The sequence below is a fragment of the Papaver somniferum genome, unplaced genomic scaffold (genome assembly GCF_003573695.1).
Source record: "Papaver somniferum cultivar HN1 unplaced genomic scaffold, ASM357369v1 unplaced-scaffold_132, whole genome shotgun sequence".
Lineage (NCBI taxonomy): Eukaryota > Viridiplantae > Streptophyta > Magnoliopsida > Ranunculales > Papaveraceae > Papaver > Papaver somniferum.
In genome coordinates, this window is record NW_020622381.1 from 9,896,221 (window position 1) to 9,903,712 (window position 7,492).

General features: G+C 32.2%; 1 long non-coding RNA gene across 1 annotated transcript; it reads left to right on the forward strand.

The window, feature by feature from the left end:
- The first annotated feature begins 4,004 nt into the window (after window positions 1–4,004).
- On the forward strand, window positions 4,005–5,053 carry LOC113332710. Its single transcript, XR_003351674.1, has 2 exons — window positions 4,005–4,139; window positions 4,853–5,053. It is a non-coding gene; the product is annotated as an uncharacterized LOC113332710 (long non-coding RNA).
- Window positions 5,054–7,492: the final 2,439 nt, after the last annotated feature.

A 7,492-nucleotide genomic window follows, 5' to 3' on the forward strand; every position in this document is an offset into this window, starting at 1 on the left:
TAGCTTTGGGTACTATTAACACAACCTAATGATCTTTGGTCCTCTATTCTAAGAGATAAATATTTTTGTAATACTTCTATGTTTTGTGCAAAAAAAACATTATAATAAGTTGTGGATATAAAGATGCATTTTGCATGGAGTTCCTCTTATTCACCAATACAGCTACTAGGAGGTGGGTGCTGGTAAGCTAATAAATGTTTGGTATGATACTTAAATACCACATATCACAGGTAACCTTTTATCCCATTGTGGATCACAAAGTAATTCATTAACACTTGTTTCCGACCTAATTAGAAACAAAGAAGTGGAATTCAAAGAAAGTTATAAACAACTTCCTTATTATCATAGTTGATAAGATACTGATAAAGAAGACATGTTAAAGGTTAATAAATTAAGATGGTTTTTAACCGCCAATGAGGAGTTTACGGTTAAATCAATGAATGATAAATTACAAAACCCTGCTATAAACATCCATTTAAATGTAGTTTCAAATTTCTGGTCAGGTTGTCTCATTCTGCTACAATTTTTGGAAACTAAACATATCACGGAAAATCGAAGTATTCATGTGGAAATGCATTCACAATGTATTACCAATTAGGAAGAAATTATGATATATCATTAAGGAAATTGACATGATATTCATTTTTTGTAACCATTCATGTGAATCTTTAAAGCTGTTTTTTTAATCCCACTATGCTGAATCAGTGTGGATGTTGCCTCCAATGATAAATATGAATAATAATAGAAATATAGATTCTCCCCTTTTGGAAATATATTCAAATTGGATTGCAGGTACATGTGGAGTAGAAATGTAGGCAACAAAGCGATTGAAGTAATGGATACTAAGTGTTAGTTCATCTGTAAAGAGAGATACAATAGGATATTATATAATACAACCAACACTATTCTCAAAACCTCATTAGTTATACACGGACACGTTAACTTATGGTCTCCTACAACAAACGATACATATGTCTGTAATATAGAAAATTCTCATTAGTTAACTAATACAAATTCTAAGAATGGCGATTTTATTTATAATCCTTTACAGGGATGGATAACACCTGTTAAAGACCAGTTTAAACTGAATTTTGATGCTTCGTGGGTCAGTAAATTGATTAATTCAAGTCATGGACTAATTTTTCGTAATGATATAGGTGAAGTTGTCACAGCTAGATCTGGGACCTTCTTTGCAACCAACCCTAAAGAGGCAGAAGCTCTAGCAGAGTCTGTTTAGAATTATGAATTTTGCCTAAAACCTGCAATATGGGATAAATCTTGAAGCTTCGAAATTTCTGGGTTAAAGAGAACTGTCAAAGAATTATGAACTTTACCTCAGGTTTAAACAATATTTTTTAATTGAGAAATCAAGCAATTATCAGTGAAACAATAAAGATTTTGGAGTCGTGCATAAATTTTTTGCATTTTATATTTTGTAAGGATGAATAACCAGGCAGCTGATATAATGGCTAAAAAGGCAAGGAAACATAACTATCTGAAATAACAATGGATGACTGTGCCTAATTATCTTTTTTCAATGCTTTAATAGATAAGATGCATTTGAATTCTGAATGTAGTCATGTAATGATACTGGAGTAAAAAATTTTGTTGGGGGATCCAACAAAATTGTAAGCCTCTTGTAACTGTGTTTTGCATTCTGGTGTCTAAATTTCAAAGAGAAAAAAATCCTTCTTTTTATTTTTCCTGTTTTAATATAATCCTTTATTTTTAAAAACAATATTCTCTATCTCAATCTCCATTGTACTTCAAAAGACTGCAATCCTTTCAACCATTCAAGTCTAATTCGAAAACCATGATTTTTGAAAAAGCAAGAGATGATACGATTCCTTTATGAACCAAGCTAGTAGACTAAGAAACTAAAGCTGGTAGACTAAAACCACTTTTTCTCTTTTCTACAAAATTCTGATTATTCACCATTAGTTGAACAAGTAGTAATATGCATTATTAATCACCATTAAAATCATTTAATTTTCTGGGAATTTATCCGATGTTACAAATGCAAAACTCTTAACATACTAATTGTCAAGTGCAAAATATAGTCGGGATCCCTCTACTAGGCTATAAGCATGACATTTATACCTTGTTTGGATGCCATTACTTTTCAACTTTTGGAAGTAAATATTTGAAAATTTATTCAGGTAAAATTTCAAAAAGATTTTTAAAAGCAAAAGATTAACTTTTGTAAAACAAACCATTTTTGCTTCTGAGTTTTACAATTGATTTGTGCATTTGGAAAAACAGAAAACAAGATAACAATAAACCAAACACCCTATTACTTTCGCATCCATGCACAAGATAACACCTAATCATTACATTGGGAAAGTGCAAAACTAATTAAAAATATAAGAGAAATGATGTAACTTGCATTGAAGAATGCAAAATTAACATAGATTTACCAAATATGCATTCATTGATGAGTGAAGTTTTACATTCTTCAATGCAAATTATACCATCTCTTATTTTTTTTAATTGATTTTGTACTTTCCCAATATAATGATTAGGTGTTATCTTGTGCATTGTGCATGGATGCACAAGATAACAAAACTCATCAAACAATTAGGATGCCCATAATGGGCTCTAGGGGAGCTAATGAATGATCATCGTCTTCACAGATCACCCTTCTGCTTCCAATCATTATGTGCATGTTATTTGGCTTTACAAAAGCCATAGACCCCTTTCTCACTCTATATTTCTAATTCCAACTTGTAGCAACCGGTGAATCAATTGGTGGGTAACCCTGCAATAGTAACATAAGTTACATAACTTTGAAAAGAAATGTTTCATAATAAGAGTTTGGACAAGAATCCATACTTTTCAAGGATTAGTTAAATGGATTAATTATGTTTTTTCTTAGATTCTAAACTTCCAAACACATGAACATAGTTGGATGGAATATTCCTAGGCCTAGTATTAGGTGTGAGTGATAGAGGTTACAACCGTCCCCGAGGCTAGTTCAATAGTTTGCTCTGAGTCTACATTGATAAAACCTTCAATGGTCGCATTTTATTTTCTTTTTTGTTTAATAACGATGGTCGAACTTGTATTTTTTTTTTTTTTTTTGAAACGATGGTCGAACTTGTAGCTGCTATGGTATTTAAATCGGGTTTCTCTTAAACGTAGGCCCGTATAACTCATAAAAAATAGTAGTAAGTGCTTGAACAGACTTTTATGATCATTCTACATAATCCATAAAATTATCCAGAATCATTTTATATAATCCAAAATAATCGGAGAAATCACCAAATTCCTAGAGATCAATAAAAAATCAATAAACTATTTTTTTTTCACAATTGAATATATGTAACAATATATACCATAGATTGGTGTTCTTGTGGAGGTTTTTTAGGGGAATTATTAGAATATATACCATCGATTAATTATTATATAATTATGATTGAGGAAAAAAAATCATTTTAGAGAAAAGTTAGAATTAGGATTTATTTTGGTTTTTGTAAAAAACTAGAAATAACCTGTGTGGTAACGACATGGCATGAGACGGAATAATTTTTGGTTATACTGATCTTAATAATTACCACACATTAAGAGACTTAATTCGACCATGAAAACTTGTAGACATGAAAATCTTAATCCAAATAATTATAAATTCGGTTACGCTTAAATAATAGTTTAATAATACCTCACGATATTCTTTAGACTTAAAATAATAGTTTTTGATAAAAATCTCGTTTTATTTTGCCCTTAATTAATGAATTTATTTCCGATCCCCAAAGATTGATAGTTGTGATATTGATTTGTGTTGTATGCAGACTTTTATGTTGAATCTTCATCTGATGAGTATTAAATGTAAATACATCCTCCCAGAAATTCTTCCTCGATCGCTGGGACTGTCGTCCTATGTTCATTATCCACATGCTCTGGTGATTCCATTCCGGTATGATCCCATGTCCTTTCCATTGCATGGTTTCAGCGCAACCTCAAATCCATTCTCTCATTCTCTTCCTGAATCATCAATAGTTTTGCATATAGAGATGCATGGAGCATGGCTTTTCCTTCATCTTCCTCCGCGAAGGAACATCGATATTCTCTCTTCGACACCTCGTCTCAATTCCCCATGATATTCTTCAGCATCCTCGATAAATGAGCGAATTAGTTTAGAGGTGTGTGGTTGAAGAAATACATTCCTCTATTTATACACGTTCATTGAATAATTGTAATTAGCCACACTTTTAATATTTTTTGACGTTTTTTTTGTTTGGAATGGGCTATTATGTGTTAATCATAAAGCATCTGTTTCGTTGCATGCAGACTTTATTGTATTAGACGTTTTTATATCTTATATCTTATTTATGGGTAAGTATCTCTCATGATCGTGGGAGAATAATTAGGGAGTAAATTGAGGAGGAAAAGTAAGTGAAAAAAATTAGAGTTAGCCATAATTTCGGTCATGAATAAATGAGGATATTTATTTCTGGTCTAATCAAAAGAGGAGAAAAGTGAGTTGTATATCTTAATTACCCGGTGCATGTCCTAGATTGTAACGTTTGTGTTGTAGATCGAAAAAAAAATATCCGATCAAGATTTTTTGCTCTTCTTTTTGTTTGAGTTTCTCTTTTTTGTTTGTGTTGAAGATTTTGATTAAACTATTCATGGCGTTAAGATCTGATTAAGAGATATCATTATCTTGATCAAGAATGCTCAACTATTTCCCAAAAATGGTAAATTTGTTATGGGTGAAAGCAGAGTTCATTTTTCGATTGGTTAAATGTCTCAGTCGAATATACATTTGTTATGGATGCTAGATAATTATTTTAAAGTTCTTTGTTTTTTGGGTTTTACATATTGTAACTCTAATGTTGTTTGTGTTTTGTAGGTTGATGAAGGTTTGCTTATTCAATTGCGAAAAATAAAATCAGGCCTATGACGTAAGAGTAAATATTTGGTGAGTCATTTGTCGGATGTGTATTTGTTTTCGATTGTTCCTTTTATACAATGAGTGTAATGAAAATTATTATTTATTTTTTCTCGACTGTTCCCTTTATATAATGAGTATAATGAAAAATATTCTTTGTTTTTTTTCGATTGTTCCCTTTATACAATGAGTACAATGATTTTTTTCCCGTTTTTTCCACAATGAAAATTATTCTTAGTACTTTTAGAAAGAATAAGTTGTTTGTGTATTGCAGATTGGTGAAGGCTGTCTAATTTGATTTTTTTAAAGATATGGTTCAAGGAATTTTCTTTATTTTTCTATGGTTGTAACATTTAGTTTTTTACTTTATTTTTTTAATGACACATATATTCTTTTAATTGATGAGGAACTAATTAAGAGGGTTATCAATATCTCCATAATGGAAGGAGGATACAAACATCACATCCGCTAGATGTCTTTTGTTGGGATGAGACTGAGATGGTCGGATCACCTGTTTGTCTCTTAAAATGTTATCCGACCGTCCAAGTCTCAAAAACCCCATCTGTTTTGTAATATAGATTATGACTAGGGTTTAAAATTAGTCAATTTGAGATAACAATTAGGATTACTCTGAAGTCTGATTTAACAAAAAATTGCTACTTTGATTTTACGGGAAATTATTGTCTGGTCCTTTTTTAGGTGGTCCTAAGTCAATTGATTCACCGATAAAAGGCGAGTTTTGTTTGCTCCTTATTTAAAAATATTAAAATATCAAAAGTTCCCTGTCCCTTCCTTTGTTTTGTCTCTTCTTTAACTTTTCTCCCCCTTCTTAACGTTGATAGATAGAAAAACTTTAAAACGAAATATTTTTGAAAATATAAGTCAAAAAATAATAAATTTTATATATTCGGAAAGGTCTCGACAAGATTTACACAATAATTACCCATTATACCATGTTTCGGAATTTTAATTTTTTTTTCATGTAATAGTAATTCTAATAGTAGCTTCTGAGGGAAAATCGTCAAATCCTGTATACACGGGCAGACTCTCAAAAAAAATTTGAGCTCCTCCCTCTCTCCTAAAAAACTAGCTGTTACTCCTCCCACCATGGAGTAAACTCCATCAATGGAGATTTGATCCTGCTTCAGATTGGTTCTTTGCAGCTACTCTGCTCCTTTATCCTTTGCTCTGATGATTCACTTATAACCATATGGGTTTACAATAGTTTTCTTCCTCTTCTCTACCTTATGTTTTCTCTTCTTGGCTCTCATTATCTTCAGATGTTATTTATTTTTGCGGCTTGTTTACTTTTCTCATGATTGTCCTACATGTTCTTGATATCTAGATTGGATTTCTGCTAGCTACCTCTGTCTTTGACTTGTCTGCAGTTGTATGGTTAATCTACAAATTGTATGGTTAATCAAATTCGTTGTTCTTCCTGTTCTAGATTCATTGATCAAATAAATTGTATAGATTGGTAGTGGATTATCTTTTGAGTGAATCTCCTGATAGTAGAATGCAAGAGAACCTAAGCTCTTGCTAAACTTTTGTATTAGATTATTAACATCGATAACTAGACAACTTTAGATTCCATTAACAAGTGTCTGTATTAGTACATCACATAGTTCTTCTTAACCTTAACATTACTAAACAATTAAACAAGTTCAATATTACTAAACAACTACTTCCTAGTTACAACACACTACTCCCTAGTTTCAACAAACTAGTTCCATTTTTCCTACTAAACTCTTATTCTTAAACCAACCTAAACACAACATTTCCCACTAGTTTCATCCATATTTTAGCTTCTCTTCCATGGGCTCCGGACTTTCATTTCCTGAAATTTGCAGTGAGTCAATCTAGGCGAAGTTCTTGATAAACCATCTGAACAATTTCCACATACTCCTCCTCAAACCCTGGTGGGATCTGAAATCCTCCATTCTGATTAGCTGCTCCCGGTTCCTCGATTCCCTCCGGCATCTATGGATGAAGATGACCTTCATTACAATCAACCAATCTCTGTACTTCTTCCATCTGCATTATAAACTAATTTCCATAGATTCCACATGCATAATAGTGAATTCGATGAAGCCGACCCTTCCTACATCTTACTGTTCTGGTTGCAACTATCTGAACATCCCTAGGAACAACGTCGTGATTGCAAGCCATTGCTAGGAGGTTTTTTATATTTCAACTGTTTCTTCTCGATTGATGTTTTCTGTAGTATGAGCATTATGTGCATCCTTTCATCTGTTTTTATAGCACATATTAATTAGGTTTAATTCATTTAATGTAGTCATTAAGCTTGTTTCATCTACTTCAACTTCTCTAGTCGGGTCTTTCAAACCCTCTGCAATACTCTTATGAGAATATGATTGCACATATTTTCACTTTGGCTCGGCTTAGGCTTTCCCATTGGTAACCGACTGTCTCTTGCTGGCTTAGCCATTATTGATTTAGTCATACCCTTTCACTTACTTGGGCTATGTGTCTTTGTTTTAGGTTCAACTCCAATTTTGTCGCGTATGGGGATAAAAATCAGAAACTTTAAATCTCATTGCAGTGCCTATCCCATCATCCTCTCTGAAGGAAGCCTCTTCT